An 11,174-nucleotide genomic window follows, 5' to 3' on the forward strand; every position below is an offset into this window, starting at 1 on the left:
TACATCATTAGTTTTTTATGTAGTGATCCACGATCCATTGTTTTCATAGAACACCCAGTGCTCCAGGCAGTACGTGCCCTCCTTAATACCCATCACCGGGCTAAACCATCCCCCCAACCCCCTCTCCTCTAAAACCCTCTGTTTGAATAGTATTTTTATGAAACTTCAGGAATATGAAGGGGAAGGGTGAAAAGAGCTTTCTGAGAATTTGATATACAGTATGGCTCCAGCTAATGCCACAAACTGGACAGAACAAACTCTAAAATGAAACATAAAGTTTTTCAGCTGTGGAGGAGCAAACATTCTGGGTGGAAAATGAGTTCTCCAGACTCTTATAAACTTTCTTAGTTTTGGTGGTCTTTGGTGCCAGGAGAGATTTTGAGAAACTTTATTTGGAATATAAAAACCCCTTAGTAGGACTAACCCATCACAGCTAAAGGCTAAAGATAGAGAAAAGCAGGTGGTAGAGAAGATCAGGCTCATGTTCTCTGAAGGCTGTAGGGGAAAATCCTTCTTTCCTTCTTTGAAGCCAGCGAGGTTGTCCCCAATCCTTGGCATTCTTGGGCTTGTAGATGCCTCACTCAATCTCTGCCTCTGTTGTCACAGGGCATTCTCTTGTGTGTCTTCTGCCTCAGTGTCCAAATTTCCCACTTCTTATAAGGATACCTGTCATTGGGTCAGGGCCCACCTTAATCCAATATGAGCTCTTCTTAACCAGATTATACCCATAATGATCCTACTTCCAAATAAGGTCACATTCACAGGTTCTGGAAGTTAGGACAAAAACATGTCTTTGGGGGGAGTGAGCACAATTCTACTCACAACAAGAATATGTCCAAAACACCAAGTTAGACATCTGAGGCCTGACTGAACCAATTTTTCCTGGATGGTCACACCTTGCCTCCCACCCTGCCTTTTGGAGATTGTGTGTATAACAGTAATAGGGATCCTCCTACAGTCTCCTTTCCATGTTCAGAAATTGCAGGAGAGTACACTCTCCCAAACTCTGACCTTGTAAGAAATGTAAACATAACTGAAAATAAAAACAATTTAATTTCAAAGTTTTTGCTTGGGTCTTTGAGTAGCTAAGGTTGGGCTCTCAAAGGGCAGATTTCTCTATAATGAGATTGTAGTTAATATTATTGTTGCTTGCCTTTGGATGAGAAACTAATGATGGCATTCCCTCACCCTTACCAGTGATTAATTCAGGTTTCAAGACAATTTGGGCCAATATGATTTATTTATTCTTCATTTATTCAATAAATATCTATTGAGTTTCTATTACATGCCAGATATCTCTGAAATGTGGCTAAAAATGCTCTATGCATAAGATGTGCCCTCTGTTATTGATTTCTAAAACTTATCAGTGTTAAAAAAGATGTCTAAAGGAACATGGAGGGGCTCCTGGGTGGCTCAGTCGGTTAAGCATCTGCTTTTGGTTCAGGTCATGATCCTGGGGTCCTGGGATGGAGCCTGGTGATGGGCTCCCTGCTGAGCAGGGAGTCTGTTTCTCCCTCTCCCACTACCCCTCACCCCCTCTTGTGCTGTCTCTCTCTCCCAAATTAATGAATAAAATCTTTTAAAACCATAAAAATAAATAAAAGAACATGGAGAAAAATGGTAGTTTGTCTGGAAAATGGTAATATGCAAACAACTTTCAACTGGCATGCAGGAGGTCTTCATGCTTCAATGCTGAGGATATAGTAACAGATAAGGCAAGATGGAGAATAGACTTGTTTGAGGTTTCTGCAAAGAAAAGCCAGGGTCCCTGTCCCATTGGGTATGAACAAGGATATATTGCTGTCACAGTTGCTGACTCTGAGGGTATGAGCCCTAAGATCAATCTAATGCTTTGTTCAACAGAGCAGAGAGAGGGAAAGAGCTCAAATATCTAATTATATTGTTGAGTAACAAAACTAACCAAACCCTATATTAGGGCATTCTGTATTATGATAAAGTAAATTCTGAAAATAAACAGTGAATTGGGTTTGGCTTGAGTTCTGATTTCTTGCATGCTAAATATATCACTGACTAGGCATCATTTCTTTTGTCTTTCTTAAATTCTGTGCAGTCTGAGAGGCACAGGAGAATAAAGGGGATTGGCACCTCTCTGCTTAATGATATTGTTTTTTACTACGGTTGTTGTAGGAGATTTTAACTGTTGTGTTTTGAAAAAAGGAGACGGTGAGAAGAGAGTGCATTTATGGACAGGGTTGCAAGGCTAGGAATTGAGTTGTGTCTTCAAGGAGACTGCATGTCAAATGCTTATCTTTTTTTTTTTAAGCTCTTTCTCTAAAGTACACAGTTTAAAAATATCTTCCTTTTGGTATAGTATGGTAGTTCCCCCTTATTCATGGGGAATATGTTCCAAGACCCCCTGTGGATACCTGAAAATGTGGTTAGTACCAAATATACTGTTTTTTCCTATACATACATAGGACAAAATTTCATCTATGAACCAGGCACAGTAAGAGATGAATAATCTTAGAACAATTACAACAATATACTGTAATAAATTACGTGAATGTGGTCTCCTTCAGAACATCTTATTGTCCTGCACTCACCCTTGTTCTTGGGATGAGGTGAGCTGACAAAAATGCCTATGCAATGAGATGAAGTGAGGTGAATGACAGGCTTGAGGCTACGGTTGACCTTCTGACCATCTGTCGGAAGGAGAGTCATCTGCTTGGACTCCGGTTGACTGAGGATGACTGAAATGGGGGAAAGCAAAACCAATGAGGATGGGGTGAGGGGGGGCTGCTGTAATCCTTTTCAGTTACCTTCAGTTTAGTAAAATCTCAACAGCCTTGAGGCCTGAGGTGGAATTCTGGGGAGTGGGAAGAGGAGGCTGTAAGAAGTAGAGCCTGCTCACAGTCATCACTGGCCAGTGCACATGAGGAGGCGGCCCACCAGGAGCTCCTGTCAGTGAGCAGAGCTGAGGACGAGCGGAGGTAAACAGTCGTTTGGTCATGGAGACCCGTGAAAGAGCAGAGAGCTCTGGAAAAGCAGCTGCAGGGTGGAACTAGCTTAGAGAAGAAATGAAACCAGTCCACCTTTCCCAGAATATACTAGAGTATTCACCTTTGCGGGTGAGAGAAATGCTGGCATTTGCATTGTATTTACCAAGAATTCAAATAAAAAATTAATTAAATCTCAGACATCTTAAATGATTAAAAATACAAGAATGTCTCTGTTAATGGACACCGATCCTTTTTTTTGTTCTCTGTGCCTTTTTCAGGGTCTCCTGTTTGAGCAATTTACTTAGATTGCAGGCAAATATGTATTGCTCCGTGACATGTGCAAGAGGCGGCTCTGCGTGTATGTGAGTGTGAGTATTTCTCTCTATAAACACATGTTCAAAGCCTTTAGGAATTTACATTTTGAGAAGTTGACTCCTGCCTCCTTTCCCACCCTCCATCTGCCCTCTTTTAAAAGTGCCTCAGATCCTTTCCCGAAGTTCTCACCAGCATGTGCTTCCAGATCTGGGGTGTGCTTTCTCTTGTCTTCTTGATTTTGTCAAGTTTTAATTTAAATGTTTTCCCTCTTCTGCCATCTGCTTTTTCTCCCTTTCTTTTTCATTCCCATCTCTTCATTCACCATTTTTCTACTTATCCCTAATAAGAACCCTGTACACATGGGGCGCCTGGGTGGCTCAGTTGGTTAAGCACCTGCCTTCGGCTCAGGTCATGATTCCAGAGTCCCAGGATTTAGCCACATCGGGCTCCCTGCTCAGCGGGTGTCTGCTTCTCCCTCTCCTTCTGTCCCTCCGCCCTTCTCATGCTCTCTCTCTCTCAAGTGAATAAATAAAATCTTAAAAAGAAAAAAAGAACGATATACACTTTAAGTATTAGACTGAGACTGGCCTTACCATTTTTGCTGTTGCCAAAAGGTACACAGAAGCAAATACCCACACACTTGCATTTCCCGTTAGGAGAATCTATTGTTGGAAAGGGGTTATTGTAAGAAAGAAAGAAATATGGGAGGCTTGCTTTTATTCATTATTTGTTTATTCTTTTTCACATCTTTATTGTTTTTCTTCTCCCTAGTGCTTTCTTGCTTCTTGTTTCTTGCTTCAGATTTTGTTGTTGTTCTTCCAGATTTTGTTCTATGTCTCTTATTACCACTTTCTCAAAACATTTGGGTATTGCATTAGTCTGCCAGGACTGCTGCAACAAAGTACCAGACACTGAGTAGCTTAAACACAGAAATTCATTGTTTCACAATAAATGCAGCTAGAAGTCCAAAATCAAAGGGTTGGCGGTGTTGGTTCCTTCACGGAACATGGGGAAACCTGTTCCATGCATTTCTCTTAGTTTCTAGCAGCTTTTCTGGCAATCTTTCATGTTCTTTGGCTTATAGACCCATGACCCCCATCTCTGCTGTCATCTTCACATGGTGTCCCTGTGTGTATGTCTGTGTCTACATGACCTCCATTTTTTTTAAAAAAAATAAGGACGTTGGGGCACTGGGGTGGCTCAGTCAGTTAAGTGTCTGACTCCTGGCTTCAACTCAGGTCATGATCTTGGGGTCCTGGGACCGAGCCCCGCATTAGGCTCTGTGCCTGGCACCGGGTCTGTTTGTCCTTGTCCCTTGCCTCCTCCCCCTGCTTGCTCACTCTCTCTCTCAAATAAATAAATAAAATATCTTTAAAAAAGTAAAACAAAATAAGGACATCAATTATATTGGATTAGGGCCCACCCTAATGATTCTGTCTTAACTTGATCCTATGCAAAAACCTTATTTCCAAGTAAAGTCACACTCGCAGGTACTGAGGGTTAGGATATCAACATCTTTTGGGGGGGACACAATTCAATCCATAACAGGCATCTTATGATTGGTCATATGGCCAGTCTTCCATGGTAACCCAAACACTGCTGAATATTGTGATTTCTTCTTTACATGTCAGCAATACATTTGTGATTTCTTAGGGACCATCAAACTCACAAATTCTATGTTTCTATTTGTCAGAGATAGAACTCAGATCAAGTCTTGAATATGGTGAACAGATCCACATTAGTGTTTCTCAAGTGGTCACAGACTTATGGTTTTGGGATAAAACCTCCCTCTTTCCTTCCTATTTTTAATCCACTCAGGTACAGAGAAGGCATTAATTATACACATATATCATGCAGAGTAATTAAGCAGGAGAGCTGGGTTTTGAAGACGTCCCTCAATACTCAGCATTGTTTGTGAGTCGTCATAGTGATGTAAAGAAGGAAGCATTGCTTTGGTAACTTCATTTTTCTCCATGCCAAGGAGCTAGTTGGCTCCATTTACAAGTGGGACTTGGCCAAAATGTCTTTAACCACAATCACCTACAGGATAATATAATTTCAAAACTGTGATCAGAATTCATGAGACAGATTTTAATTTATCCCCACTGGCTACTGACTCGAGGACCTGGGAAAAACTGAGGATGCTACTTAGAATCAGAAATGGAAATGTTGGAAGGGACAAAGACCCAAGGATGCATCAGTCACCTGACTTCACAGATCGGAGTACTGAAATCTAGAGGCTGTCCTTATTAGACTGGTCAGCAAAAGAGAAGACCTGAGTCCATGTCTCTTGGCTCCCAGTCCAATCTTCCTTTCAGAGGGAAGTTCCAATGGGGGTTTCTCTTAGCTTCTCTCATGCCTCCAACAAGCATTCATCTTGAAGATCTCAGGTGATGTTCTGGCAGAGAGATCAGAGGCTCTAGAGTGTTAGGGCTCAGTGGAGACTTGTAGAACCTCTAGTGTGGAGAATAGACTCTAGGCCAAACCCCTCACTTTACAGAGCCGGAAACTGGGATTCAGAGAAAAGCTGATTGGGTTCCTGCCACTAGCCAGAGACAGAGATGTGACCAAAACAGAGATCTCTGGGTGGAGCTCAGGAGGAATTCTTATAATTCCATTTGTCTCCTTTGTTGCCTTACTAGCTATAACCCTTGGTTTTGCCTTAATAGTCACTTCTCTAAGGTTTATAGTATTCACCTTAACACAGTCTGTGTTCAAGTGATATTTTACCACCACTTCACATAGAATAGAAGAATTTTATTTCTCTCTTCCCACCCTTTATGCTATTGTTGCATTTTACTTATATAAATGCTATAAAGTCCCAAATACATGGCTATTATTTCACTTGAAGAGGCAATTGTATTTTAAAGAGATTAATTAAGAAGGAAAAGGACTCATATGTTTATTCATGGTCTTTCTGTTTCCTGTGCTCCTCATTCCTTTGTGTTGATCCACATGTCCAGTTGGTATCATTTTCCTTTGGTGATACATTTTTTCAGCTTTTCTAGGTCTGAGAAAATCTTTATTTCACCTTCATTTTTGAAGGATAGTTTTTGCTGGATGTAATATTCTACACTGACAAACTCTAGCTGCCTTAGTCTCTTCAATTCGGGGAGTCTGCTGGGCTCTTCCTGGGTCTCCCTCCTGGCACTGCAGCCTGGAAACTTTCTCAAGGCAGCAAGCTGGGATAACCAGAGGGATCATCTTTTCTGTTTTCCACTTCTTAGAGATTCTCAGAGATCACTGTCCTTCATTATCTGATGTTCAGTGTCTTAAAAACCATGTTTCATATAATGTGTCTTGTTTTTTGGGGTGCAGGGAGTGGTTTCAGGTAGGAGGGTAAACTTGATCCCTGTTAATCCATCTTGGCTCCATGCAGAGCCTGGAATGCAGAAGGCTGGGATGGTAGAAATGTAATCTTAGTAAATTTGGAGGATTTCCCACTCCTTCAGGGTTTTATCAAGGGTCAGGGCACCTCCTGTAGTACTGAGATATGGACTGGCAGGAGCCCAACTGGTCCTAAACCACTGATTTGTGCAGGTGGCTTCTGGGACATCTTTGGTCTCCATGATCCTACGGCTCTGGTAGCTCTTTTGCTGCTTCTGGGCTGTGCTGGATATCCAGGAGTCTTTGTGAATCTGTTACCCCCTAGACCCAGCACCGTGTAGCCATTCTCTCTCTTTCTGTGATCTGTTCACCTCCCTAGGCCTTGGCTGGGGAGCATGTGCATGTTCTTCTCCCAAGAGCACACTGATTTCTTGGGTCTTACCGTCTCTCTTTCTTCACCTCTTTCTCTCCCCCCCCACCTCTTTATCCTCTCCTTAGCTTTGGGGAAATCTTTTCCTTATCTAGAGTGGGAGTGGACATTGGGGTCTTGTCTATAAGCAAATCCAAATTCCTCAAGGGCTTGGGGCCTTGGGAACACAGAACACAGCCTCTCAGGCCATTTGTGCTTTCTGTCTGTCATGTCCTTCTCCGTAGACAATGAAGAGAACTGATCATTTGCCTGAAGAGCGGAGGCAGAAAAAGGGGAAATGCCACGATAAAAAAGAACTTTTCCAAAGCAATGATATCAAAGTAATGAGAAGTGCTCTGCATTTTGCTGGGACATTTACTTTTTGAACGTATTCCATTTGTAGTGATTTAAAAGTAACAAAGTATTTTTCTTAAGGAAGGGTGTGCTAAACAGAGGCTTAACTTCTTTATCTTTTTTAGTCTTACTATATTGGTATGGTAAATGTAAGCTAGATTTGGGATATATAATTACTTGGCTGTATTCAACAGGAATGTTCAACATGGCACACAAACCTGTTATTTTTAGCATCCTGAATAAAGATGTTTTCTCTTCTTAGTTCTTGCCTTCCCTGCCACATCCATTCAAATTAACCTTGATACATTATTGATGTATCCTCAATACTTAGTTTCTATACATAATTTTTAACCAGTAAACATCTTTAGAAGATCTAAGATGCTTAATTACATAACCTTGGAACTTTGAGGTATTTAGCGCAGTCTGGCTTCCAGCCCCACAATGCTCCTTTCCTGTGCTGTGGGCACAGGACCCCCAAACAGCCCCATGCCTGTCTCTAGGACTAATTCTGACCTTAAAATAGGTGAAACTTATGATCCTTATGCCCACATTGGGAGGTGAATTTCCAAGTTGCTCCTGGGTTGCCCCTGACCTTGTGCTCCAAGCTCACAAACTGGGCTTTTGATGTGCTTTTGAGACATAGACCCACTGAGTCTCAGTTCTGGTGCTCAAGCCCCTCTCAACAGCAGATCTAGTATTGCTGTTCTCCCAGGATTGGGTCACCGCCTTCTGCCAGAGAGAATGGACCTTTCTATCTTCAGACAGTCTTCTCCAGGGTTAATCATGTGCCCACACATCTAGATTTCTCTCTCTCTTATCCTTGGATGCCCCAGTTTATAGCTCTGCCTATTTACTGAACACTGTGGTAGTCAGAGACCTATTCTAGCACACTTTCCTCTATGACACACACCATTTAAAGCGATGTTGTTTCTTAAGAACTCCTATTGTGGCTTATATACAAATCCCTTGCCTTAATAAGCAGCTCTATGTAGCCAGTGTCCAGTACCGAATATTTCAGCTGTGTGAGATATATGTCCTCCCCACATCTACTAGAAGGCAGCTTGGCCCTATGGTCTCCATGTCATAGTCTAGCCCAGAGTTAGATGTTAAATGTGTATATGTATTACACACACCCACACAGCCAGTAAGGGTAACCTGGAATTAGATGTGGAGTCTTCCTCCCTCTCAGCTATACTGAGAACCCTTTAGAGAATTGGGTTCCTTTCTGAGGACTCTATTCCTCCACTTGAAAAAAGAAGAATTAAATCTACTGTCTCATGGGTATAATGGACAGAAATGATGGTTTTAAAGAGATATTCCTCAAACTGTTAACATGGTACTTCTGAGGAGCAGAGTTGTGTGTATAGGAGGGGAGAACATTTTCAATTTTATTATTCTGTTTTATTTAATTATACACAATGAGAAATTATTACTTTCATCATCATCATCATCATAATCATGTTATAAAGTAGAGAAAAATGAGTTTGAAAGAATAATTCAGGCCAGAAGTTAGTCTCTTGCTTCCATACTTGGACAATTTTAAGGACTCTCTGATGCTTTACTGTAGTACAACTGATTTCTGATCTTCTTTGGTAACATTTCAACTGTCCAGTAGGTCCTTTATAAGAGTATCACCAGGTTGGGAAAAGAGAGACAGCTTGACAGAAAGAGGGCATTCTGAGCAAGGCTGTTAGAGTTTGAGTAGGAGAACATGGGTCAGAATTGCTAGACTGAGATCTGCTAGAAACAACAGCTTAGACCTTTTGATCAGAGGTCCCTCTGTGAGCTGTTTAACTGTGCTTCTTTATCCTCTCATGCTCCTGCTCCTCCAAATTCAGTTGCTTTCTGGTAGAAAATCTTTCTCATTCTAGGGAAGGACCACCACATGCTCTCAACATCCATTATGTACCACCCAAGTAGTTATATCACTGCTCTCAAGATCAGCATGAGTCTTATGGTTGAAGGGGGCTTTCTCACCATCTGTAAGAATACTAGCTGCCATCTTCCATCTGTCATTACAGACTTCACGATGCTTGACTAAAGGCACAGAGCCATCAACACTGGAATTGTCAGACTTGTATTCAAATAGTAGTCTTGCAACTTCAAGGTATTCATGGGCAAGATATCAAACCAATCTATGCATCATTTTTCTTTGTGTGTAAAGTGGATATAATTATAATCCCAATTCTATAAGGTTGTTATGACTGTTAAATGAGATTATGCACATAAAGGATTTAGCAGAGTGACTGGAATATTGTAAATCCTCATGAAAAGTGAGTTATTGCTATTGTTGTCATTGTTGTTATGTTCCTAAGGGACAAATATTTAGTAACTGAACAAAAAGGTGATAATATCCCTTATCTTCATTACTTCCTGGTTAGAATACTCATGTGGTCTACAGCTGTACCACCCTGAATGTGCCCAATCTTGTCAGAATATCTATGTGGTGCCTTTTTCTCAGATTTGGTGGTTTCTTGTTTAAGAAGATTCCCTGTTATCTTTAAAAATAGGATTCTTTCAAAACAATGCCACTTTGGTCTTCAAGGTGCCCTGTTTTGGGGTGTGAATCATGCCACTGGAAATTTTCTCCACAGCTAGTGAAACATCACACCAGAGTCAGACTATGCCTTGCTGAACCATCACTCTTGCCGGAGGTATTCCAACAACGGTGCTTTTCCTAGGCAAATAGGACATCCAGGTGCCATCTCTTTAGCAAACATCTCCCATTTTCATAACGGTTCAGGTTAAAAGTTAAAGGAAATGATGAAGTAACTTAGTCCAGAGAAGCAATTTGTATGTCAAGGAACTATGTCATATATTTATGAGTTGACATTTAATATGTACCAGGCACCCTACTGGGGGTTGGATGTAGAGACGTGAATGAAATAGGCATGGTGCCTGCCCTTCATGGAGCTCACTACTGGGTGGGCATGGGAATGAGGCATGTAGACTAATAAGTAGGTAAGCAAATGCATAAATATGTAATTATAAAACGAGGACATCTAACATAAGGAACAATGGGGTAGGGATCAAAGGAAGCCTATTTTAATCAGTAATATTTAACATGCAACTTTGAGGGTAAGGCGATGCCATTAAAGAGCATTCCAGACAGAGAAAATGGCAAAACAATAGCTCCAAAGCAGTGATAATCTCAGCTAGTCCAAGGAATTACAAAGAGGCACTTTGGTTAGAATGTAGTGAGGGGGGAAGAGTGAGTCAACAAGGCAGACAATATGAACAGGGGGCAAGATCAGGCGTGGTCTTGTGGGCTGCAGTATTGTGTGTGAGCATTTCCAAAAAAGAAATGGAGAATGGATTAAAGGAAAACCAAGGAGGAAACATCCCTCTTCCTTTCCTTTTTTTCCCTCTCTCCCTCCCCTCTCCTACCCTTCCTTCCTTCCTTCCTTCCCTAAATATTTGGCAAGTGCTTACTATGTGTCAGTATAATTCTAGTTACTAGAGATACCGAGCTAAATGAAGAGGTAGAAAGTTAGCCCTGTTGTTTCATACATTCTACGCAGGAGGCTGTTGCTGTAGTGCAGCATAGAGGGGTGGGGACCAGATGAAGGAGTGGCAGTGAAGAGGGACAGAAGTGGAAGAGTTTTACATCCCTCTTTTCACTCATTGCCACTCCACACATCAACTCACAATGCCAATGTTTCACCTAACTCCCAACTTGGGTATCGTAGAAAACCATTCCTTTAGCTCTCCTGCCTGACCTCTCCCCTACCTTGCTGTCATCTGACTCCATGTCTCATTTCCAGAAAATGATGATGATGAGAAAAGCAAGAGAAAGAACCTGAAAGTAC

This window comes from Zalophus californianus, chromosome 2 (assembly GCF_009762305.2).
Source record: "Zalophus californianus isolate mZalCal1 chromosome 2, mZalCal1.pri.v2, whole genome shotgun sequence".
Lineage (NCBI taxonomy): Eukaryota > Metazoa > Chordata > Mammalia > Carnivora > Otariidae > Zalophus > Zalophus californianus.